Source organism: Polypterus senegalus, chromosome 13 (assembly GCF_016835505.1).
Source record: "Polypterus senegalus isolate Bchr_013 chromosome 13, ASM1683550v1, whole genome shotgun sequence".
NCBI classification, from domain to species: Eukaryota; Metazoa; Chordata; class Cladistia; order Polypteriformes; family Polypteridae; genus Polypterus; species Polypterus senegalus.
In genome coordinates this window covers 90,309,689-90,335,905 of record NC_053166.1, presented here as the reverse complement: position 1 = coordinate 90,335,905, position 26,217 = coordinate 90,309,689, and the positions used below count along the sequence as shown (strand labels likewise).

Here is a 26,217-nt window from a genome sequence, read left to right as displayed (position 1 = left end):
CTATTTTGCAGTTAGATTCTGATTTTTTTTTTTTTTATTGGCTGATGGTATTGTTTAAAAAACATTTAACATCTGTTTCATTGAATTTTTTAGACTCTGCAGTCAGCAGCTTGCAGCAAAGCAGTTCCTAAGTAACAGCTCCCAGGCACAGATTCGCCACCGGGACCTTTTCCTTGTTGAATGTGTATTGCTAGGAGGTAAGTTTTCACCTTGGACACCTTCCTACAGAGTAAATCTTTTCATAGTGTTACCTTGTGTTTTATTTTCAGTTAATAACTTAAAAGATTGTGAGTTAAGATTGTTTCTATAAGAAATTTGTTGGGAAGAAAGGAGTAGCCAAAACAAGGGGTAGGCCTATTGGGGATTTCTGCAATTAACACTAGTTATGTTACTGTCTCCTGCGAAAAGGAGAAAATAACACAACCAAATAAGCTGGTTCAGATCCTTTTACTTCTTACCTAATGAGACTACGACATTATGACTGTCAGCGAAAATTGATTTAGAGTAGTGTAATGTATTGCTGTATTTGAGTAGGTTAAATGTAAAATTCAAACAAGTCTGTTTTTATTGATGACAGCAAACAAATAAAACATCTGGAGGAGCACTACTATAAAACAATAGAATGAGGTTAAGATTAACCATTAGGGATAAAATTGTGGTTCAAACTTGGCTTAAGTGATAGGTGAAGTGTATGTTTTTGTTCATTGCAGGCCCTTTGGATGAAGAGGAACTGGCAGCTGCTATGGCAAGGCCTAGTAAGGATATGGTTTATTTTGTTGTAGCTAAATAAACTATAAAATTATGGACCTGTTAACTGTGCTTTCCTATTAAGCAGAACAGACTATCAGGGTTTAGTAGTCCTAAATTTAAGTTAATTTATGCCTCCACTATACTCTTAAGAACCAGGACTTGTTTAACACCTATGTGAGGGTCTGTGGATTTCTCATCAGCCTTCAATACCATTGTTCTGGAGTTGCTTCAGGATAAAGTAATCCAGTTATGTGTACTCTATGGTGTCTGCAAATGGATTATGAGTTTCTTGACCAGGTAGGAAGTAATATGTGACACTGGGCCCGTATATGTCCGCTCCAATGTCAATTAGCATAGGTTCCCCAAAGGCTGTGTTCTTTCACCTCTCCTGTTTTCACTTTATACAAATCACTGTAGATCCAAGGACAAATCTGTTAAAATCCTAAGGTTTACAGATGATACAACCGTAGTGGTTCTCATTTCCAATATTCATATGTATTCCTATCGAAGAGAGGTGGGCCGTCTGGTTTTCTTGTCTCAGTGCTATTAAGACAGTGGCAATAAGGATTGATTTCTGCCAACAAATCACTAACTATTCATCTTTGTACATTAATGGTCAGATCATGTATGTGGTTCAGTCGTTAAACCACCATCAAGAAAGCAAGGAAGATGTTGTTCCTTCTTCACAGCTTATGAAGCTTGGCATATCAAGGCCATATATTGTTACATTTATACTCTTCCTATCAGTGAGAGTATTGTGACCTCCTTCATCACTGTTTTTTTTCCTTCTTTGTCCTCCCTTTCTAAGACTTGGTTGCAGTGGGTGATTTGTTCAGCTGAGAAAATCATTGGTTGTTGTCTCCCAACATTAAAAGATTTGTTCACTGTCAGAGCAAAAAAGAGCAGAAAAGATTACAGCTGACTCCACCCCTCCCATCTCTGTAGCTTCTTTCCTCAGATTAATCAGATCCTAAATAAACTTTTAAGTTTTTGCAACATCTGATTGGTAACTGAGTTGTTTGTCTATTTGTAAATACTTGTAGCATTTGATACTATATTACTGCGGTGGGCTGGCACCCAGCCTGGGATTTGTTTCCTGCCTTGCGCCCTGTGTTGGCTGGGATTGGCTCCAGCAGACCCCCCGAGATCCTGTAGTTAGGATATAGCGGGTTGGATAATGATTGGATGGATGGATAATTTATTATTTTGTATAGTTTTTCTATTTGTTTGAGTTAACTATTGAGCTAAATGTTTTGTTCAAGAAATCGTCTTTGTATAGAAAATGTATTTGTATAGTAGTTTGCACAATGTCAGGTTAATGGTGTGTTGAAATTTTGTTGTCTTGAGTTGATAAATGTCTTGTATCCATTTTTACACCTAACCAAAGTCTTCTGATATGTTTCACATTCAACCAATAAAGTGATTCCAATTCTAATTCTGATACCTTACAGATCTTTGTGAGGGAGTTAAAATCTAGACTGTTTACATGGAGCTTACACATTCTCCTGTTATCCACATTGATTTCCTTTAGGTATTATTGTTCATTTTTCACAGTTCCCAAAGATGGGCAGGTGAAGCTAATTGGCATTTTAAAATTGGTCCTGTTTGGGTTTTGTTCTTAAAATAAGGAGAACAGAATGGGCTAGAGGTTTGGGGTCTGCCACAATCTTTGGCAATAAAGAAAATACAAAAACAGAAAAAAAAGAAGGCACAATATTTAGCCCTTCAATCCCCTTACTTTTCTCCAAATGATGCTACTGTGGCTGTAATGGCAGTTGCAGGATTGACATTGATTGTCATCTTCTGGTCCCAGTGTGACTTGCATGCGGAGATGTCTGGAAGCTTCTCTGCTTTTCCGGAATTGGAGTCAGGGTGCATTACTGTTCTCCTCCTTACTTGAGAACATGTATAGTATGTGTGCAGCTGCATAACTTGTCCCCATCTTAATATCAGTCTAAGGGCTCACAGCTTGCTCCATTCTTGTGCATACATGACAGGATGCAATTTTTTTTATAGTACTCTTCATTGACTACAGGAGCAGAGCACTGTGACAAGTTTTTGGGTAAAATGCAAGTGTAGATTTTAATAATTACTAAATACAAAATTAGTACATATAAAAACACATAGGAAACACAGTAGAAACTGATTTAAACAAATGGAAACCAACAATATCTGTCCATTATTTGTTGAATACGGTCAGTTGATAACGAAGGAGAAGAAAACAAACTTCTGACAGTAGCATCCCTGTAGAAAATAATCCTCTGGGGGGCCAAATTGTAAGAAAAAATGAAAACCAAGTCAGACACAGCCACAATCATGGAGAACTTGGCTAACTTAGATGCCCACTTCCTCCTGGACACTCTGTAGTAGAGTATGTGCTGAGTCATCTAATCTGATGAAAGAATCTTTCTATCCAATGGTTTCAAGTCTCCCAATATCTTGAGAGCAGGAGAAGAACTTGGTAGTACAGCAGTGGCACAAAGTGTCACATCAAAATACTGAGAGGAGAAACAGAATAGAGGATAAATATTGTATTGCTTACACAAATGACTGACAAACAAAGGCTTCTTTATGTACAGTTGATCAGCAGCACTAATTGGGGTTTACTAGACTAAAGTAATGAGCCTTCAGCCTGAATTTAACAGATGAGACTGAAGGGATGTCACTTATATAAGCAGGCAGATCATTCAACACCTTTGGGGCCCTGTTAACTTAAAGCTTGACTTCCCATTGTTATTTTTATTAGTACTTGGAGTGATAAGTATGTGGGAATCTTGGGATCTTAATGCATGATCTGGTTTATAAGTAATAAGTTCAAATAAGAAAGTAGGTCAAGGCCATTTATAACTTTATATGTTAAAAGGAAGATTTTGAAATCAGTCCTAAGCCGAACTTGAGAGCCAGTGTAAGGACTTGAGGACCATGTGTCTGTACTTTCTCATTCATGTAATATTTTTTGCAGAAGGAATAATGCAATGCAGTAGTCAATTCTACTAGAAATAAATACAGTACATCAATTAATTTCTCAATATCCCCCATATTTAGAAAAATCTTAATTTTACAGCATTTTTAAGATTAAAAACCCAATGTGGGTAGTTTTGTAATGTGTATTTTAAATTACATGCTAGTGCCTAAAGATAATCCTGATATTGTGTTATAATTCAGTAAAACTAATAATGATTCCAACTGAGTTGAAAGGGGATAGAATGTTGTTGCAGTTGACATCAATCCCACCCAGTAATCGGCATTTGTTTTGTCTGTGTTCAGAAACAAGTAGCTCTCGTCAAGCCATTCCATTAACCCACTGACACAATCTATTAAGGATACCATCAGAGAAACAACATAGGTCTGTGTACTGAGCCCCATAGGACACCATATTAAACTTCTGACAGTACATTTCTGTACATTCTGAAATTGACTTGACAAACATGAACTAAACCACACAAGGACAGTGCGTGAGAGCACAATATCATTTTCCAGCCTATGCAAGGTCAGAGGTGTGTCAATATTTTGTACTTAAATCTAACAATATAATTACTGTGAAATTTTCTTCATCAAGGATATCAGTTTCCTGCCTTGCTCCCTGTGTTGGCTGGGATTGGCTCCTGTATTTAGGATATAGCGGGTTGGATAATGGATGGTTTTGAAGTTTGTATGCATAGCCCCATTTGGCCGTTTTAGTTTTTTTCTTTCTTCAGTAATATTTCAGCAAACCCGGAGCTTGTCAGTTCAAATCCTGGTACTGACACTGAAGTAATGTAACAAATTGTACCTCAGATGTTGCAAGTTGCTAGGATAAAGGCCTAAGTCAAATAAACAAATATGTAATATACACATAGGAACTATTCATTTATTTTCAGTTAAATCATCTGCAGCAAACCTTTATAAATGAGGGTTTCTCCTTTTTAGATTGTGCAAACTGTTTTATCTTGGAGGGCTTTTTTCATTTCATTGAAAATTAAAGCAGCAACTGCCAAAATATGTAGCTTTCTTATTAATTTTTCAACATTGTGTAAAATAACTTCATAAAGTAATATAAAAGGTTTAAATACTGGCTTATCCTATTACACTAAAATATTACTAAAGAGATACAAAAAAAAGTAAAATGCATATGTTGTTTTTCTTAAGGGAGATTAAATATTACTGAAGAAAATAAAAAAAACTAAAACGGCCAAATGGGGCTATGCATACGAACTTAAAAGGTTTAAATAACACAGAAATATATACCTTTATTTTTACTTCCTTGACTTGTGTAGGGTGCATGCTGTAGCAAAGCCCTAACTTTTTTCATGAAAGCTCCTTTCAGTCAATAAGCCTTAAAAACAGGTGTAAAGATATTGACAACAAGCTACTCAAAGCCACCAAGACATGGAATCGTTTCATTACCTTCTACCAGATCGGCCTTAAGGCTTTCGTATTTTTCCAAAGCAGTTCTGGTCTCCATCGGCATCTGTAGCTGAGTCGAAAAACACCATCCCATACTATTAGTTAACGAGTAACACGTTTCTATATGTATTGTAAGCATACAACCGATAATATGTTGCGCTTATTTATCTGCTGTACCGAAATTTTCGCGCGTTTAATGGCTGACATCCAATGTGGTTTGTGCCCTTCAGAATGAAAAATGTTTGCATCCAACTTAATCATAAAAGGTGAGTTTTTAAGCCTGAGAAATCACCCCATAAATGCACACATTTTAATGCACGCGTGTTAGTATGTATGCTTACACAGTATTAAAAGACACTCAACAATTAACGTAATTTACATTCGTTCCCACGTTTGAGTCGTGCTGTAAATTCTTACTGTAAATATAATTGACAAATAATTCGGTGAATGAACTTGTGAAGAAGGTGGAGCTGGAGTATTACGTCACTTCATTATCGAAAATGCCGTCATGGGGGCGTGGGGAGTGTGGGGGTTGACGGAGAGCTGAAGGCAGATGACGGAGATACAGTAGGAGGGTGGATGACGGAAAACGGACATCGGAGAACTGAGAGCAGACGGTGGTGGAAGGAGGGAGGACAGGGGAGGGAGGAGGGGTGACGAGGGATTCCTCGCAGGGAGGAGGAATATTTTGTGGAAGGTAATAGGAATGATGGGAGTTTTCTCGGAGGGAGGAGGATGTCCTAAAATGGACACCGTACCCCATGACCGTGTGTTAAGATATAGCGGGTTGGAAGATGACTGACTGACTGAAGCTCCAGGTATGACGCAGCAGCTCCTTTTTGGCTGCAGCTAGGAATGCCCAACCATTGTAAACCTCTATTACTGTAAAAAGGACATGTAACTACTGAGTACTGTCTGTTAACCAGTAAGAAAGGCTTATAAATATTGTCACCTACAGGTTCTTCTGCTTCTAAAAATGTCTGTTTACTGCTAAGTAGCCTGGACAATGGCAGGTCTTGACTCCCCATGCACACTTGATAATGTTGCACATGGATCTTAAAATAATATAAATATACCCTCATTCAGAATATTTTTTAAATAATGATTGTATGGTTATTGACTTACATCTGTGGGGCTCCCACAGCCTTGAACTGAATTAAACAGATTTGAGATGCTGTGTTTTCATTGTTCATATTCATGGATACCATAGTTTATCTTTTTGATTAATGGTCCATTAATTACCTCCTGGGAGTTTCATTTTATTTTTAAATACATTGAATTTTGCAGATGATTTTTTCTTTGACTTGACTTCAGCTCTCTTTTATTCTGGACATTGGATGTGCACTTTTGTTCAGTACACCTTGTTCTTCAGATCCTTATCTGAAAGAGAATTAATTTTGAGATTCAACACAATACAATGCTTACTTTAAAATTTGGAATTAACACCAGTATGTTATGTTGTTACTTTTCAGTCAAATTACTACTTAAATTTAATGTATTAACAGAACTCTCCATGCTTAACAATGCTCATTTAAATGTCTCAGGATATCAACATTTTAATGTGAAGCTTTATTAACATTAATGCCTTCTTTCCTTCTTGCAGTACCCAAGGTTCGTCAGACCTGCAACAATACACCTGAAGGTAAAAGTTTTTGTGCCCAATTAAAAATATACCCCATGTGACTACTTCAAACCAGATTTGCATTAAAGAAATAAGTATGAAATTCATACTTGTTCTACAATATTGTCCAATGCACTAATTTTTTAAGTGCATCTTTGATTTTGCACACATTTTTTATAATGTGAAAGAAAAGATCTTTTTAACATGCTTAGATTTTCTGATTAGATGAAGAGGAATGACTGACTTTAGTGTTGTTGTTCTAGAAAAACCAGACAGAAACCCAAAGAAATCAGATCCGCCCCTTTAGATGCCCAGACTGGATGCATCATGAAAATCACAAACAGAACAGAGAAAAGATTGGATAAAACATATCACCGGTGGAGTTCTTTAGATACTTTTAAGTGTATTTAGCTTAATACCAAGTATATGGAAGCAACTGTCACTTGCAAATTCAGGAACATCAATGACCCCAATACTATTATAGCATACACTGTTTTTATGGTTATCCATTATAAGTTCCTATTAACCATTTACATATGCGAGTTTTTTTTTAACATTGTGTAAAACAATGAAAAATTACTAACATGTTTGTGTTTTATTATCTGTATTTAATGAAAATAGATGTGTTTTAAAGTAGAGTTAGTGTTTTTTTTATAATATATACCTAAACTAAAGAGAAGTCTACAAAGTACATGTAGAAATGACTGACAAATTCACATATCCACTGAAGTATTAGTAGTTCACTGCTGCCAGCAAAGATGGAAACCATATTATTTCTCTTTCTATCAGACTCTGTCACTATTTGAGTACACCATGATAACCTTTTCCAGAGAGCCTGATGAGTGTAAAACTTGGGTGATTGGAACACATCACATTGTCTCATTTTTGACTTTTAAATCCCAACTACATTTTGTAAATGGGAAATTATGATTAATGTCCTCTTGAAAACTGTTTTTAGTGTTTGTGCCAGAGAACCTCTTTCATTAGTAGAAGGATATCATAATTACTGGCATTGCAAGGCAAATGTGATTTTACATTTTGGCCTGCAACATATATCCAAAGCAAGTTATAGTTTGAGAATATGCTAAAACAGCTCAGATTCTTTTCACAGTTAAAACATGGCTAGTTGCTGGCTCATGTGGGTGTGCAGATTTTGCAATGCACAAAGGCACTAAGCAAGAGGAGATGCCAAAATGTGACCGGAAAAAAGGCCACAACGAAAAAAATGTATTAATTTTTCATGTGAGGCTTTTTCCCGTTGTGCGTATTTGTTCTAGAACCATGCCAAAATCTGGAGCAACAATGTTGCAACATAGTTGTTCCAAATTAGCCTGTTGTACTGGAATCGATTCAACAACTGCACAAATGTGACTGAATGATGGTCTTTGTTTCTATGGTATTTCAAGGGATTTTTTTCCAGCAGATGTAAAGGGGCTTTCCCACCAAATGCTGCTTTGTGATAATATTGGCTGATTCCATGGGTGACATTTATGTAGGGACAAAGAAAGAAAGAAAGAAAGAAAGAGTTTTGAAATATCTTTTATTAAACATTCAACAATCATTACAAAATCAACAAACCATCAATAAAAAAGAACATCCTATGTAACCTATGAATGCGTATTTTGCTGTAGTATCATAATAGTTAATTCACAAAACAAAGACACACTCGTCATTAACAATTTTACAAATTGCATTCATTGCACACCACTGTTCTATAAATATATTCAAATTATGGGTCATCGTATAAAACTTGAAATCTAATAAAATTCTTATTTCTAATTGTGCTTTAAAGAAACCCACCAAGTCAGACTCCCTGTCACTCTTAATTTTTCCTTCCTCGTGATATAAATGGCAAGCTTAGCCTGTCCCAATAAAAAATTTGCTAATCTGCCAACATTCTTTTTTGCTTTCACATTAGCCAAACCATATATAAAAATCTGATTGGTAAAATAAACACCCAAAACATTAAAACACTGCAAGTACAGATAAAAGAGGTTGAATCCTAAAACAGTGAAAAACAGTCTCTCTCTGTTGGCAAAAAGGACACAGCTCTGAGATGTTGGGGTTAATTAAGGACAACAAAGAGTTAACTACCACAATCCCATGAACAATTCTCCATTGCAGATCGCCAGTTCTCTTATTCAATGGTGGACTGTACAGACTCTCCCAAATGGGGCCGACACCCTCTACCCCTCCCAATTTATCCCTCCAGGGTGTATCCGGGTATTTGCATAGTTGGGGCTGATATCGAGCTTGGACACACACTTTATAGAGCTCCTTCCCTTCTGCAGAGTCAAAAGGAAGATATTTAGTTCTTCTCCTGCCATTTTCCCCCATCAAGTTCTCATTGGCATTAATTAACAAATTTGGAAATGCAGACAAAGGCTCTGGGTAATCTGTAGCATTAAAAAAGTCTTTCAATAAATCCTTAGCAGCTGAAGGTATATTCAAAAAATCTGCCAAAAATCTTTCTGCTGTGCGCACTGAATTCAGACCTAAAGCTGCAGCCACTGACTCTGCGCTCAGCCAACTGAGTAGCTGTGGTTGAATCAAATGTTTAATTTGTAGAATACCAGCTCTGATCAGGCGTTGTTTCAGAGATGTTGATTCTACAGCCATGGTAGAGACAACTGGCAATTCTAAAGTCCAATATAAATTTAAGGATCTTTCCTCAATGCGACAATCCAACTGTTGCCAGATTCTCAATATACTTGATAAAAATCTGAAACATTACCTATGGGGAAGGAATCACTGTCCATTAAGAAAAGCGCGGTCCAATTTCAGGTTGCCAACTTGGGCAGGAGAGCACACGCTAGTGGCTTCCAGGACACAGCCATATGACCATAAAGCAGTTTTTGCAGAGTTTGCAGTCTGAACGCATTTTTTCTGCTAAAAATGTCCACCAGTCCTTGTCCTCCTGCACTCCTGGGTAGATGCAAAATACCTCGGTACAGCCAATGCTTCCCATTCCAAAAAAAACTAATCAACTCTCTTTGCACTTCAGTAATCAGGTCAGGTGGGGGTTCCAGGCATGCCAACCTGTGCCATAGAGCAGATGCGACAAGGTTGTTTATGATCAGCGTCCATCCTCTATAAGACAGTTGGGGAAGTAGCCATCTCCAGCGTTGTAAACGGTTTCTGACCTTTTCTGTAACGCCTTCCCAATTCTTACTTTCACTGTTTATGCCTCCTAGATGTAATCCCAGGTATTTAAGACCATCTCTTGTCCATTTCAGTCCAGAAGGCAATGAAAGAAAAGGACCCATCCAGTTACCCAATAGTACTGCAGAGCTCTTGGTCCAATTGACTTTAGCTGATGATTCTTTTTGGAACTCATCCAGCACAGACACCAGCCATCCACATCTTGTTGTGTTCCAACTAATACTACGAGATCATCTGCATATGCTGAGACCTTCAAAGGCACTGAACACTCAGGAACAGTCAGTCCACCCACCACTTTCCTTAATTTGATCAGCAGGGGTTCTATAGCCAGGGCATACAACATGCCAGATAAAGAGCAACCCTGTCTAATCCCTCTATCTACTTTAAAGGGAGCGCTCAGCCCACCATTAATTTTCAGTACACCCTGAATGTCACTGTAGAGCACCCGGACCATGGAAACAAAGCAGGGTGGGAAACCAAATCCCATTAGTACTCGCCAAAGGTACTGATGCTCCACCCGATCAAAAGCCTTCTCCTGGTCCAAGGAAATTAGACCACCATGTAGACCAAACAATTTGCAAATTTCAAATGTATCTCTGATAAAAAAGATGTTGTCATATATGGACCTGTTTGGTACACAGTAACTCTGATCAGGGTGAATGACATGACCCAACACCTCCTTCATTCTCGTAGCCAACACTTTAGAAAATATTTTATAGTCAGTACAAAGCAAGGCTACTGGCCTCCAGTTCTTAATATTACAGAGATCTCCTTTTTTTGGAATGAGGGCAACAACAGCTCAAGGGGAGGAGACCTTTATCTAAACACTCTTGAAGAACCGCAAGTAGGTCGGTCCGATGAACTCCCAAAACAGCCTGTAGAATTCGACAGTAAGTCCATCAATACCTGGAGCTTTCCCGGTGTTTAAACTTGCCAATGCCCGCGAGAGTTCTTCAAGGGTAAGTCCTCTCTGTAAGGCTGGTAACTCCTCCACTGGCACCTGCGGCAGTCCCTTAGTAAAACCCGAACAAGCAGTGTCCTGTTCCATCAGCTCAGATGAGAAAAGCTTAGAATAAAAATCAAATGCCCTAATTTGAGAAGAGCTTCTCATCTCACTTCCAGAGGGGTCATGTAAACAATGAATTATTCTGCTTTGGCCCTGTTTTCTTTCCAGCCCAAAAAAGTACTTGGTTGGAGAATCACACTCAGTTTCCGCTTGAAAACGGCTCTAACCAAAGCACCTTGTACTTTATAATCAGTCAGTTGTTCGAGGGCAGCCTTTCTCACTTTTATCATGTCCAGGTTCTCACTGCCCTTAGAGGAGTCCAAGTCCTGCTGGAGTGCTGCTATCTCTTCCTCCAGTGCTTTCATAGAATCATTCAAACTCCGTGACATTCAGAGTATACTGCTGACAGAACTGGCGAATCTGCACTTTACCAACATCCCACCACTGACTCAGAGAAGAGAACTGACATATCCTTTCCGCCACTGTGTCCAAAAGTACCTAAAACAATTTTTAAAATGGGAGTCCTGACATAAAAGCTCATTAAAATGCCAATGAGAGCTTTTTGACTTTAAAGATGAAAGAAGAACATTGCAGGTAACTAATGCATGATCAGAAAGGCATGTTGGCACAATGACACATGAATTAAAATGGTTAAGATGATGGTTAAAAGTATAAAACCGATCAAGCCTGGCAAGTGAAAGGGTGCCACCACGCATCTGTGCCCACGTATACTGCCTGTCGCCCCCATTCAGAACCCTCCACACATCCTTCAATTCATATCGCTCAATGAGCGCTTTCAGCTCTCTGGCAGATCGCGGGTGGGGCTCTGCATGATTCCTGTCCAGTGCATCATTAAGGGTGCAGTTAAAATCCCCACCTAAAACACACATTCATCCGGGTCACACTCTGATAAAGTACGCTCAAGACATTTAAAAAAGCGCACTCTTTCACTGCCAATTGTTGGTGCATAAACGTTAATAAAAACCAACCTGCTGTTGTCCAAGTCAATTTTTACTTTAAGCATCCGCCCTTTTATCACTTGAAGGCAGACACCATGTCGGACACACTTGTTTAGATATACCAATGGCAACACCAGAGCTGCGTGTTGACCCATGACTAAAAAACGTCTCCTCCCAGCATTTCTGCCACTCAATTTCTAGAGCAGTTTCACTGTGCGTCTCCTGAAGGTAAGCCACTGTCAGATGCTTCCCTCTCAGGAAGTCGCACACTTTCGCGATCTTAAGAGGGCTCTTACAACCTGCAACATTAAGACTCCCAATTTTAAAATCATACATTGTTAAAAATGATAATGCAACCAAAAAAAATGCTATACCATTAAGTAATATATGAAATGCAGATTTTTGAGCCATTGTTAACAAGTTGTTAAATTAGCAGTGGTACGTAACTTTCTTAAAATACTCAAGCCTCCACCCTCCTTGTCTAAAAAACCTCAGTGCCCGATCGTTGCTTCATTAACCGTTTAACGGAGGAAATAAATAATTTAACATCCGGAAAAAAATTCTGCACATCCACTCTTTTCCCTTTGTTTCAACCAGAAAGGCTCTAATTCTGTAGAATCCATATCCCTCTGTGGTGTCCTGACTACTTTCTGACACAACAGAGGAATCAGTTAAATACCCGTCCTCCCCACAATCTGAAACCGAGGACGCTTCAGTGTCAGCCGCAGCTGCAGTCTCTTCAAAGCTTCTTTTTTTAAAAGCAACTTGCTCGTCTGTCCCACAAGGTCTTTTAATAGCCTTCGGTGTTTTGAAAGTACTGTCGGAGCCGACACACTCCATTTCCATATCACCCCATATGCTTGGGACCACTGATTCTATAGTAGAGTCCGATACCTCCAAAACACCCGACTCATTAACAGTGTTTCCAGACTCTGATACAGGGAGGTCTTGGTTTTCATTATCCCTATTCATTTTGGGATCGGCATTAAGTGAATCGCTGATCAATTGGACCAACGCAGTCTGATCGCTAGCAGCGTCTTCATTTTGAGCAACAGCGATCCCGCCGCTACTTTCCGCTGTGTTATTAAATGCAGACGCCGTCTCTGCCGCATCTGTCTGATCCCCAGGGCGGTCGGGGGTCTCATCTGGGGTCAGTTGCTTGCCTAATTCTGCAGTTTTAACAACATCTTTGCAATCTCTAGCTACATGACCAGCTTTGCCACATTTAAAGCATTTCATCGGTTCCGATGTGACAAAGATAACGTATTCGTAACCATCCACTCGGAATCTCAATGCTACGTTTAACTCATCCGCTGTATTTTTTAAAATCATTAAAACTCTCCTCCGAAAAGACATCACATTCTTCAACTGGGGTGCTTTACATCCCAAAGGTATTCGTTTAATCTGTGAGATTAACTGTCCATAGCGAGATAGCTCTCTTTCAAGGGTCTCGTTAGATAGAAAAGGAGGTACATTAGATAGGGTAATCTTTTTTGCAGGAGTTGTAAGAGGCATTACGGGGGTTAAAGTGTCCTTTATAACAACTCAATTTTCTACCAATCTGTGGACAAAATCCGTTGTAGCAACAAACATTACCACCGCACTGCTCATTCTTGAGGCTGAACAAACATTGTCACAGCCTATTACATTTCCTACAGCCATTACACATTCTTCCAGAGAACAGGTCGTTTCTGGCATAAGCTTCACTCCATGTTGTCTGGTGAGTTTTTCGAAATCACCGTTCGAAAACGGACTCCTCCTGAGGAGGCCATTCTGGCCTTCCTCAGAATAAACCAATCAAACAAAAAGATAAACAGTTAGAGACAGAATAACAATTAAGAACAAAAAAACAGGAAAAACAAATAGTGAAATCACAGACCTTTAAACTCTCCCGCTCTCACTCTCACTTTCTCACAGAGCTCCGCCCACTCACCACTCTCGCGAGAGAAAGAGAGAAAGAAAGAAAGAAAGAAAGAAGGGTAAAGGCACACCTCTCAGAGCCATCGAGAGCCACTATATAGTACTGGTACCCTTTCTTGGAAATGGAATAATTACCAGATTAAATTATTCTAAGAATTTCAATTTGGATTTTCCATTAAGTCTATAGATCCCCTCACCCCTTGACATATACCTTGGGAGGCTATGTTTAAAAGTTTCTGGAAGTTCCTGATTACCTAGTTGGGGTAAGAAAATTCTCTCTCATGACCTGCTTCATGTGAACTCTGTATAGCATCAATCAGTCTAACATTGCTCTTGAAAATTTAAAAAAGCTTAAAGATTACTTGAATGATTTCAGGGCAGATGAATCATTTGAATCAATAATAAAAAATGCAGTACAAATTGCAGAAGAAATAGATGTTGAACCAACATTTTATGATACTGTAAGAGAGCGAAGAAAAAGATGTTTTGATTATGAATCAAAAGATAAATGCACTACAGATGCAAAATTAACTTTTAAAACTTTGGTTTTTTTTTAAATAATTGATTTAGCCATAATGTTGATAAGCGAACGATTTCAACTTTTAGAGAAGTACAGTGATACGTTTAAAGTTGTATCACATATAAGTTTGTTGTGGAATTGGGATGAAAGTGAAATCCTAAAATATTGCAAGGATTTGCATCTAAAATTAATAGATGGTCAGTCTCTTTTCGAGGAATTAAAATCTTTACAATGTGTTTTGGATAAAAATATGACAGCGAAAAATGTATTGAATTTAATTTACAATAATAATTTATTGATTCATTTCCAAATGTCTCATTAAGAATTTATTTGTCACTGCTGGTTACAGTTGCATCTGCAGAAAGAAATTTTTCTAAATGAAAATGAATAATTAGATAAATTACACACGAGTAATATCATTGAAAGGTTTGCTAGTACAAAGGCTAGAAAAGTGCCATTATAAATAGCATTTTTGTAATTATTGTATTATTAAAACTAGGGGACTTTGCCCCCTGCTTCCTACGCTCCTGCCACTTCGTATCTCTGCCGCTCGCGTATGTGGATTTCACTTTCACCAAACAACAAATATTTTAATTCTTGCGGGTACTTCTTTTCATTGGGAGGAAACACTACTTTTCCCTGATGGCAACACAAGTTAGACAAGCTGCAAGTCTCTGACTTAATCTTTACTGTCATTTTTTTGAGACTTTTGAATTTTAGTACAGTACTTTCGTTAACTCTAACCTGCTCTGCATGTGTATTGCGCCAAAGTTTTTGAATTCTTTATGATGTTCGACTTTGCCATCCACTCTTTGTCTTTTATCTCCGGCCCAAGAGGTTAAATCTCTTGGCACAAAGTCTCGTCTCGCGGGATGTAAAAGTATCTCTCTGGAAAAAGTCACACCTTGTCCCAGGCTAAAAAGTTTTGTCTTGTTTCAGGATTTTTTTTTTATTATAATAGATTTCTTGTTTTTGTATTTTTTCTTGTAATATTTTGTCTTATTAAAAACTAAGTATTGTGTATGCATCAGCATTTCTTCATCCTTAAGATTCAGGATTTATGATTATATTCAATCTCCTGTTGCCTCGGTATGAAAATTGAATTGTAAAATGGTAATTTAGTTTGAAAACTTAAGTAATTTTTTATGAAGGGAGCCAAATCATTTTCTGCACAAAGGTGCAGGCCTTGCTCAGGATCACATAATAATTGCACAAATGGCGATTGAACTGGCAACATTAGATTTTAACTTGTGTGGCTTAGCTACTACAGCAGATTGCCTATGATGTAGCATGTGCTTTCAGATTTCAGTTGAAAAAAAAAAACAACTTGTAAATTTTATTATTAATGTACATATCTATTTTCTTGAAACCCTCCTTTTCCACTAAAACAAGGAGCTGCAGCCTATCCCAGTAATATTAGAAAGTAATCAGCATAAAAACATCAGTGCACTGGACATACACAAGAACTCAAAACCAAGACAAGCCCCTGTTAACCTAATAAGTCTTTTATCTGTGGGAAGAAACTCAAGTCCCTAGAGATACACCACTGAAAGGTTTTCAGCACTCTTAAGGCACCAGTGCTGTGTACTGGGCCACCATGTCAGCCCTGGCATATAATAGATGCATGTTTGAAGAATGAAGATACAATGTACATGTTCTACAATCAAGAGGTCTCTTTTCTTGTCAGGCAAAGTCCTCGAAGTACAGAGAAAGTGAATAATATTCATGAAAGTGCTACAGTAAATCAAACAACTAAAGAAAGATGTCAAATAATGATAAAGCAAGTAAATGTCTGGCTTTTCAAAGCTCTGCTGAAATGTGTTCAGAAATAATCACTTGTGTACAGATTTAACTAAACTTTTTTTAAACTTTTTTTTTGGCTTTGCAGGCAGTGAAAATCTTAGTGGAACTTTTCAAACAAGAGATCAAGGTTCGAGTGATTTTTTTTAATCTTATATTCACTGGCAGAGTATACAGTATATCTTCACAATGAGAAATGTTGACTCCTCTCCTTGGCTTATGCTACATGCACTTGGCTGTCGACTGGTAGGCAAGGAGGATCATAAGCTAGTTCTCATTAGTAAAGAACACTGTATTCTCTTCTTTCATAGATATGGCTTCCTCCATGAATGAATCCCTGGATAATTTCATAACTGGATAATTTCAAAACTGGCCCATCTTTTAACTGGATGGATGAAAAAGCCCTAAAACAATTTTAATCTCTCTCAGGGGTTAATTTCTTCACATTTCATCAATTCTCTTCATTTATTTCCATAATATCAAGAAAGGAGTGAATCTAAATCATTAGTTTTTATTCTCGTGGTGTACCTAACTGCAGAGAACAAGGATTTTACACTCTTTTGACAGAGGGTAACTGCTTATTGTTGAAATCATACTCTCATAGGCCAAATCTGCAATAGTGTTTGACAGGGAGGACTGGTTTCATGCATGGATCTAATTCAGGGCTAGGCAATTGCACACAGCACCATATTAAAGCCACAATACCAGCAAAACAGCCATTAAAGAAGTCTTCAGAATACCATCAACATCAAGCTCAGCCAGGAGAATAATCCTTTTGAATGTCAACAGAGATGAATGCTGGTGCAGAGGTTAGAACACGCCTTCTCTCCTTGTTAGCTGAGGTGCTCTCAGTGCTCTGGCAGTTATCTTCTCTATGTCATGATGGAGCATACAATAAAGGTTGAAGGTTATAGAGAGCAAGACAGCGGTCGTGGGGTTTCAAGTGCCAGTGTTGTTATGGCTTTTATAACTTTCAAAGAAATGTTGATTTGATATTATAAGCCAGTCAGTGTTTAAGAGCTTAGCTCTGATTTTTTTAGACATCCCTGGAAACATCAAAATAAATTTCTCAGTGATTATTCTAACAGGGTCCAAGAAATTACTTTTTTACTGACTGAATAAATATAACAATGAAAACATGAAACAAGAATTTATAGTAAAAAGAAATAAGATACCATAATAATAATTAGAAATAAAATGAATATTGTATATTGAATAAATGTATTTCATTGTTCCATTTAGGAGTGCAAAGCTTATTGGATACACAGGCAACAGTGACGTATTGAATAGTGATTGTACTTCATTCAGTTCATTAATTAGGTTTTTGGTCTATCTGAGTTTGAGAACTGAGTACCTAGCTTCATTCAAAATATACTGTATTTACCAGTTTCAGTAACAAACACTCAACATTTATATTCTACTTCATTAACATCCTTGCCACATTTAGGAATGTTCTGTTGAAATGCTGCTATTCCTCATGCAGTACAGCCAATTGGCAATATATACATCTGTACACATGTTCATTTCTGCATATCATGCATTAGCTTACTTTCTAGGCCTTCTCATACAATTACATTCAAACAAATCCAGAAGTCATTGTGTATGATCATTTATGATCTCAGGATGCATCTAAAAAGTTTGGAAAAACATAAAACTAAAGAATGAGGTAATTTCAGAATTGTGGGAAACTCAATCTTGTACACTCAAACCAATTATTAGGTGACATCTTTACACAAATAACCAGGCTTTTGTTCCACTGTGACACTACAGTCTATGTTACCATTACCATCAATTGCAGATTGCTTTCCAATGGATCAAGCAGAAGGAAATCTCTTAGTGAGAGGTCTGACCTGTAAGGTTGATGGTCAAGAACTTGTCATGTAAGGAACTCAAAAGTGGTGTCTATAGTGTTCAGTCAGCCAGTATCATCACTGGCAAGGCATGGGAGCCTCCAAACTCAAAGGGCTCCCTCAACAGACCCCCACAAAGTCAGTCACAAATATATTGTAGGTGTGTAATATTGCATGCCGTTAAAGACAACAGATGATTGAATGCAAGAAAATATCCATAGGTTAGCTAGTAGACAATGAAGAAATCCATGATAAGAAAAGGAAAATAACTAAACTCTGTCCAAATCAAGCAGCTGGCATAATGGGACATTGAAAAACTACCAAAGATAACATCTATGCTGAAAGCACTGCCAGCAAGTGTCAACTGTACATCAGATCAAGTGTCATGGCAAGGGTAACACAAAAGGCTTCTTCTGCTTGTCCTTCTTGCTGACCTCTTCCCATTGCAGATGACCTTGAGCTTACTTACAGTGATGTGCCGAGTAACCTGGCAGCTCCAGCCCTCTGGCCCCAGTGCAGGTTTAATTTAAGCCTTTTGACCTATTCATCAGAGACAACAGAGTTTGAAATACAAGACGACATCCATGTAGTGTTTTTCAAAGTGGTAAATGAAGGTAACTATTGGTAACAATTGTGTGCATCCAGATTTCTTTCACCAGTCCAGTCTCCAGTCCCTATTTATTAACATGTATAGAACACTAGCAGAGATAAATGCTCAAAAAAAATCAGCTCAGATTTTCGTTCCTCGAGTCTCTTCCATGATAGCTTGAGTTGATGAATTTGCATACATCCTGCTCTTTAGCACAAGGTAAAATCAAGATAGAGAAATTCTGTTTTTACTTTTAGCTGCTGTGTAAATGTTGCCTTAAAATGACTTGTGCTTCCTCAGACAAGAGCTTTTTTATGTTGACAGAAGCACCCAAATCAGATGAAACGTGTGACAGTGCTAAATATGAGGTTTTTTTCAGGAAGAGGTCCCACCCCTATTATTGCATCCTCGCTCACAAACATACTCTGTGCTACTTACGACTGATTATGATGTAGCAACAATGGCAAAGAATACAGCTTGGGTTGTGCTCTTGTCATGCAGAATGTGAAACAGTGTTTGAGTAAGTTTCAAGATGTCTTACCAACTTCAAACTGATGCATACTGCATCTTTTGATGGCTTCAAAGATAACCATGCATAATGTATTTACAGCTGATACTTAACTTAACTCTTATATTTATGGCTAACAGATTTGTTACCTCAATGTTCTGAAAAGCCCACATGTTTCTGGACTCATCTTTTGTCCTGCTGTATGTTGTTGTCTTTGTTGTACTTGGTGACAGCAATTGAATCATATGTCTGATTACATAGGCATATTGCATGTACTTAAAATTTTCTTTTAGTCAGTCCCAAATATTGGATTGTCAAGCTTACTTTGTCAGTTCTGTTTATGTCACTTACTATATATTAAGAATATGCAGCTGGATTTTTGCTTAAGCCTAAACTTTCTTTGTTAAGTTACTGCTTTCTTTTCAGCTGTAGTTTTGGTTTTGTTTTCTAAATTCTGTCTTTCATAATAACGTTTTTCTGTAAAATACAGCCATTGACTCCGTCTTATCTATCCATGCCAGAATAAGTATACACCTAAAGACAAAAGGTTCAAAGGAAAACAATGCAACTTGCAGCATTTCTGTCCATATAATTGATCTGAAAGTTAATAAGAAGATGAAAAATGTGGCTGTCAAGGTGCCAATTTCAACGCATTGTATACATACAAGGGGAATCCTTTAAAAATGTAATCTGCTGCAGACACCAACTAAGAACAATAATGTGTACAACTAAGATATGAAAGTTTCGGGTCCATAAAGTTTTAAACGTGAAACATTTTTCAATAGCAATTTTTATCTGTGGGGTCAATCACTGAGAGCATTGAATGCATTTTTAATATAGCTAATATAAATCATTGGGTTTCTTGTGCCTTTGCAATTACAGGCCAGCAAAAAGGAAACATTTTGGGTGGCTGGTCCCAAAACAGGACAAGGCAAATCTTGGCAGAGCGACGTAAGTGTATTTCTTAATTGTCAACACTAGTTTCTCAATTTTACAATTTAAGTATTCTCCAAATATTCTTAATCATTGATATTTGATGGAATCTATGCTAGCAGCATTAGGTGTAAAATGGAAAACAGTCCTAGATGCAGCACCAGTCCACTACAGCGCACACATGTACACATACCTACACAGATTCAGAATTCATTTACATCAACTAATCTCTCACTCTCAACTCCTAATTTCTGGGTGTGGGAAGAAAATTAAAGTATCACCTACAGAAAGTCATAATTAGGCATGCAGAGTACATGTCCATACAATCTCCTGGAAGCCTTGAAGCCGCAGCACTAAACAATGTGCCACAGTGCTGCTTGCTGCCTTGATATGGTTATTGTTAGTCCACCTTCAAAGAACACCTAGTTTTCAGTGCCATTGAAGAAAATATAGAAAGCTTGTCTAAGCAATTCTAAGCTCAACGTTTTTTCTCTCTTTGCAGCTCCATGGAAAATATGAATACAACATTTAACAGTTTTCAATTGTCCAGAATCTTTTACACTAAGGAGCAGTATGCTGTGACTTGTTGACTTTGAATCCTAAAATTAAAATGAACTACTCCAGATGCTTCATTTGGGTTTCTAACTGTCTTATTACAATACAAAACTGAAACTTTTAAGGGGGGTGATGAATAAAACAAAATATTTTACTTGGCCTTCAGTCTAGCTTCAGTACTTTTTAATTCATGAACTGCGTGTAATGGCAAATTGCATCATTCTTCAAGAAGAAAGGCCTCTGTGTAGTTCAGTAATGTTTAGATCTTGTAATCACGGAGTTCATGCAAAACATTTAGGTTCACCCTGGTGTTCCATGTGTATTAGCATTATGATCCTGAAATAGGTGAACGTAACACAGCTGGCGATGAACGTGCTGCGTTAAAGGTCTCATCTGACTTTCAAAAGGGTGAAACATGATTTGTTCTCTTTGCACCAGGCTATGTCTCTCTGTTACAGCAGCTTCTAAGTGGTATTCCTCCATACATTTTTGGTTGTGACTGAGGGAAGTGAAGTGTCTACCTAGTCCTGTCAGTGAACTTCATCTTAAAAGAGATTTTATGTTAGTCATTTGAACAGCCTTCAAATACTCAAAAATATTTTTGATTACTTTAATTAAAGTAGGGGTACTGACTGGAATATATGAAAAAAGGAGCACTTCATGAGTGAATAAATAACAAGCTTTTTTTTGTGTGCTTCTTCTTTACTATAGTAAACTTGTAAATTTGTGCTATGCTGAAGAATAATACTTAATATTCAAAAATCCTAAGTCAACTGGCCTCACAGTCACAGTAACAAAAAATAAACAGGCAGTACCATTGATACTTTTCCCTGTAAAACTTACTTTTAACAGAAAACAAAAACGCTTATTTAAATGAAAATGCTACTGCACAATTAGGATTGTTTTTAGATTTAAGTGGACACTATGGTCAAATTCTATATTTCATTGATATCTGAAGTGAAAAATAGCAAACACAACTTTGACAGATGTGTCACATAACACTACTACCAATAGAAAAACAAAATTTGAGGATTACTGTTGTGGATTGCCGGAGTATGTTGTATATCACTAACAAGTACTGCAAACACAGAATAAGGCGATGACTGATGCAGTCAAGTGCCCATGTGAAGGGGCTATTGTTTAGCTATAATCTCTACCTTTTATTTTCCCTTTTTATTGTGGTCTGTAAGGCACAATACATCTGACAGATGACATTCTGTTAGTGAAGTATAAAACCTCCATATTCTTTAATTCTTCGGCATAGCTTTATATGCATTCTAATTCTGGTCAAGTGCTCATTAGCTTTCACCAACAAACTAGGATTACTGCTATCTAAAAGAACATGAAAAACACAGGTATAAATTTTATTTTCAGATAACATTGCACAGAGATTGTCACATTCACTTTTGGTATACTTGTTTGTTCTTAGCATGTGAGGAGGAGCAATTTAAGTCGAGGGCACCAGTCATGTGAAACAACTGTTTTGGAAAACCACAGCCAAAAGAATGTCCAAGAAAAAAAGTAATGTACAAAGGTTTCCAGAAGCGCAATAATTTAGTTCAAATTAAACCATCCATCCATTATCCAACCCACTATATTCTAACACAGGGTCACGGGGGTCTGCTGGAGCCAATCCCAGCCAACACAGGGCGCAAGGCAGGAAACAAACCTCTGACAGGGCGCCAGCCTACCGCAGGGCACACACAGACACCAAGCACACACTAGGAACAATCTAGGATCACTAGTGCACCAAACCTGCACGTCTTTAGACTATGGGAGGAAACCGGAGCACCCGGAGGAAACCCATGCAGACACGGAGAACATGCAAACTTCATGCAGGGAGGACCCAGGAAGCAAACCTGGGTCTACTAATTGCGAGGCAGCAGCGCTACCCACTGCACCACCGTGCCGCCCTCAAACTTAACCAGAAACTCAATAATTCATTTAGTTCAAACTTAACTGCTATCTGGTTCCCGTTGATGCAGCCTAGCTGTAGTAAGACATTCATTGTAGAGGCACAAAACATTATTGAAATACTTTTAACATTTCTAATATTACTATTCCTATCAGGCTGCACTGGTCTCTATTGATTGTTTTCAGATGGGCTACACTCCACAGAACAACTTTATGAACAAAAAGGTTTGATTTCCCAATTATTAGACCGCTAGGCCTTGGCCTCTCCGTAGTATTGTATGGCTGTTTAGAAGTCACTTAACCAGAAAAGGCTGAATAAATCTTAATGATAATCTTCAACAAAGTAACCAAGAGCTGGACTAAAAGTATATGTTAGAACACTTTCAAATCATCTTTGGAATTTATACTTTTGAGTTAATGGGGCTGTAAGGAGAAGTAGACCACCTGCACTGCTTAACAACCCTTCTTACTGACAATGAAATGCCTGTACTGACAGTGTAGCTGTAGTGAGCACCAGAAAGAAAAAGTGGTCAGCTAGCTAATAGAGGCTGGCTGGTAGAGGCCACATGTGAACAGACCTAAGGGAAAAAGGCCACTATTGTCCATTTACTGTAGGTGTAAGGTCTGGGCGGACTGGCAGCAGGACAGTCATAACCCTACATATACCATTAGTGACCTAAAGGTATGGGATTTTGTAGCCCTTTTTAGGGATGTTCAGCATAACACCAGGATTTCTATTATGGTGTTCTTTTAACAAAGATGGTTCTCAGAGCTTGGAAGTGATCCTGTGATTGGGTTTAAAGCAACTGCATGACAAACGAGTCTTGAGTTTAAATGAGGGACTGAGCTGAAGGCTTGTGTTTTTATGGTACTAGAAAAATGATAAAATGGGAGCAGAACACCACTAGGCAAGGGTTCAAGCCAGTTTAGGAAAGCCCAAAAAGACTGTTGTTTTTATCACATTATATTTTTTAGTTCATTTCATTCCTTATGTTTTAGTTCTTTTAAGTTATGTATTTCATATTTGGACTTGGTTGGCATTATTTTCTTCACTCAAGATTGACACAATTTTATATTGCATTTTTACAAACTGAAATAAACATACATATCTGGGTCCATATCTTTCTTAGAAATTGCCTGCTTCACTTACTTCAATGTATGAGCTAAAAAGTACTAATACAATTGCCTAGACAACCTGTGGAGCTCAATCTTTGCCTTATCTCTTCTTTTCCTTGATTCTAGCTGAAATATCCAATCTTCCAATTGTGGTTACCCTTGGAATCATACTTCATAGTACCATTTGCCTTGAATTCCACATCTCTGCTTCAGTGCAGTACTTTTTTTAAAAAACAATATCTGAAGTCTGACCCTACCTCTCTAGATTTAGCTATTGAATTATTAGTCTTCCTGCTAACTGGTGGTATGTCCATGAGGCTGCAACTTCATTTTTAAATGTTTTATTTTGATTGATCAGGTATTCCAACAATCCATCCAGCCATCCATCTTTATTCACATCTAAACACGCTTTATCCTGAGCAGGGTCACAGGAAAGTCAGAGACGATCGTAGCAAGCATTGGGAGCCCCTCAAACAAAACTAATATACCTGTACTGTGTACTAACATGGACCAAAACCTTAAAAGTTATGTGCATTGTTTATTCATTTATCCTACACTGTTACTGTGACGTCACTTTTTCCCTGTGTCATTTTTTGTAGGTTTCCTACTGTAAGGCTCCTTTGATAGTTCTGCTAAAATTTATCAGCGATGCAACCATAGTTGCCCTTTCATTTTATGTTGTCTTTATTCCTGATCAGAATTTATATTTGTGTATTTAAATTTGATATTCTGGTAATGATACTATACAAAACTAGGGGCTTTGTCCCCTGCTCACTTTGTTCGCCCACCCCCTGGGCGCGCTACGCACCACCCACTTCACGTCTTTACCGTTTATAGGACTGAATGCACGCTAAGGAGATGTGGTAGGATCAGCTGCTGGCTTGCTGCTGCTGCTGCTGAGCTACATGTTCTGCTTGCCGTGCTGCGCGTCCATCATTTAAAAGCCCGTACAACAGCTGTCCTTTTGTCTCACAGCCTTGTCTAGCGGGACGTTAAAGTGTCTATCACGGAAATTTAAAGTGTCTCCGAGAAAATCACATATCGTCTCCTCCCAAGCCTTCCAAGATGTTTCTTTATAATACAGAGATATCCATTCCTTTTGAAACCTGATGGTTTTCTAACTTTGTCCAGCCCAGGCTCACTCTGGTCGCTTTTTTAACCTTGCCTTTTGATTTGTGGACTCCAAATAAACATTTCTCTGTTCCAACCTGTTTTCTTATTTCATCTTCAGCACATTTACAATCACAGTTTTAATGATAAAAAATAAATAGATAACTACCTTAATAAAAAGACAAGTGTCTCTTTAGCTGTGAGTCTGTCTGGTTGCTATGTCTCGGTCATTCCATAAGATGGCACATGACAAACATTTGTAGTAATAAATTGCATTACATTTGTCATTCCAACAGATACTGTAACACAAACATTTGTAGTAATGCAATTTTATTACTACATGCATTACAATATACATCCCAAAAGATGGTGCACTGTAAGTGTTAATTAATTCTGAGGCCTGTGTTGATTACTTTGATATTAACCTGTCTTAAGGCAGGAAGCACAGTTAGTTCTTAGATAAACAAAGATTAAAAGCATGATAATTAATGCTAATATCAAAAAAATTAAAAAGCACCACTGTATTGTTAATGTAACAAAATGTACAATTTTACTAAACAGAAACAAAAGGTATATTTCAAAATTATATTGCAAAACATATCATAAAGAGGTTAGTATAATAATTACATATGAATTGGATAAGGAGACAAAAGAAAACTGCTTCTCATTAAAATAAAAAATACAAAAATAATAGAACAATGTAATGTGAGAACAAGGAAGAACTGTGGGTAACAAAAGTAATTTTAAACAATAATACATATAGTATGTGTGCACAATATAATGAACATAAATATTCTGTAGGTATGGATAAATGCTACTGAGAAACCAAAAGCACAATACTAAATAACAAATAATTTAACAAATAATTATAGGCAGATAGCACTGATGGTTGTCATCTCAGAAAGAAAATCTAAGGAAACAGTGATAAACATCTAGAGGGAAGTAATGGTGAGCTCTTTTTATCGAGATGAGTAGGATAAGAACTAAAGTTTAAATAAATGTTATTTTGTAATGAGGAGTTTCTTTTATCACACGATGCAATTTCCCTCTAGCACTTTCCACTGAATCTACAGCCACACTGTATCTTGCACTGCCTGCCAACAGGACTTCTACTCTCCCATTTTGTGTTTTGGCTTACACAGAACAGGCGAAAAAGTTTGATGGTGTGATCTGGCAGCATAATGTTGACATGAGTGACTGTAGATCCTGATGACATGCTAACATGTTAAGAAAATGTTTTATTTGAATAGACAAAATGGAAAGGAAGGTTAGACAACATGCAGTGAAAAAGATTAATTGCAAAAAAACACCTTGTAACAAAATCACTACACAGGAATATAATTCAGAACTCAAACTAAATGGTCAAATACATTAGACAAGAGGACACAACACAAGAAGGCACTAAAACTCCATCCAGTTATATCTAGTCTAGTTAGATGTAGAATAAGGTTTAGACTTCCTAATCTGTTTATCTTGCCTCTAAAAGCCATTCCATAGTTTCTATCATTGCAGCATTGT

At 37.6% G+C, this 26,217-nt stretch overlaps 1 long non-coding RNA gene across 1 annotated transcript; it reads left to right on the top strand.

The window, feature by feature from the left end:
- Positions 1-714: 714 nt before the first annotated feature.
- LOC120542920 lies at positions 715-20,701 on the top strand. The gene is made up of 4 exons (XR_005636259.1): positions 715-755; positions 6,740-6,778; positions 19,954-20,022; positions 20,507-20,701. It is a non-coding gene; the product is annotated as an uncharacterized LOC120542920 (long non-coding RNA).
- Positions 20,702-26,217: the final 5,516 nt, after the last annotated feature.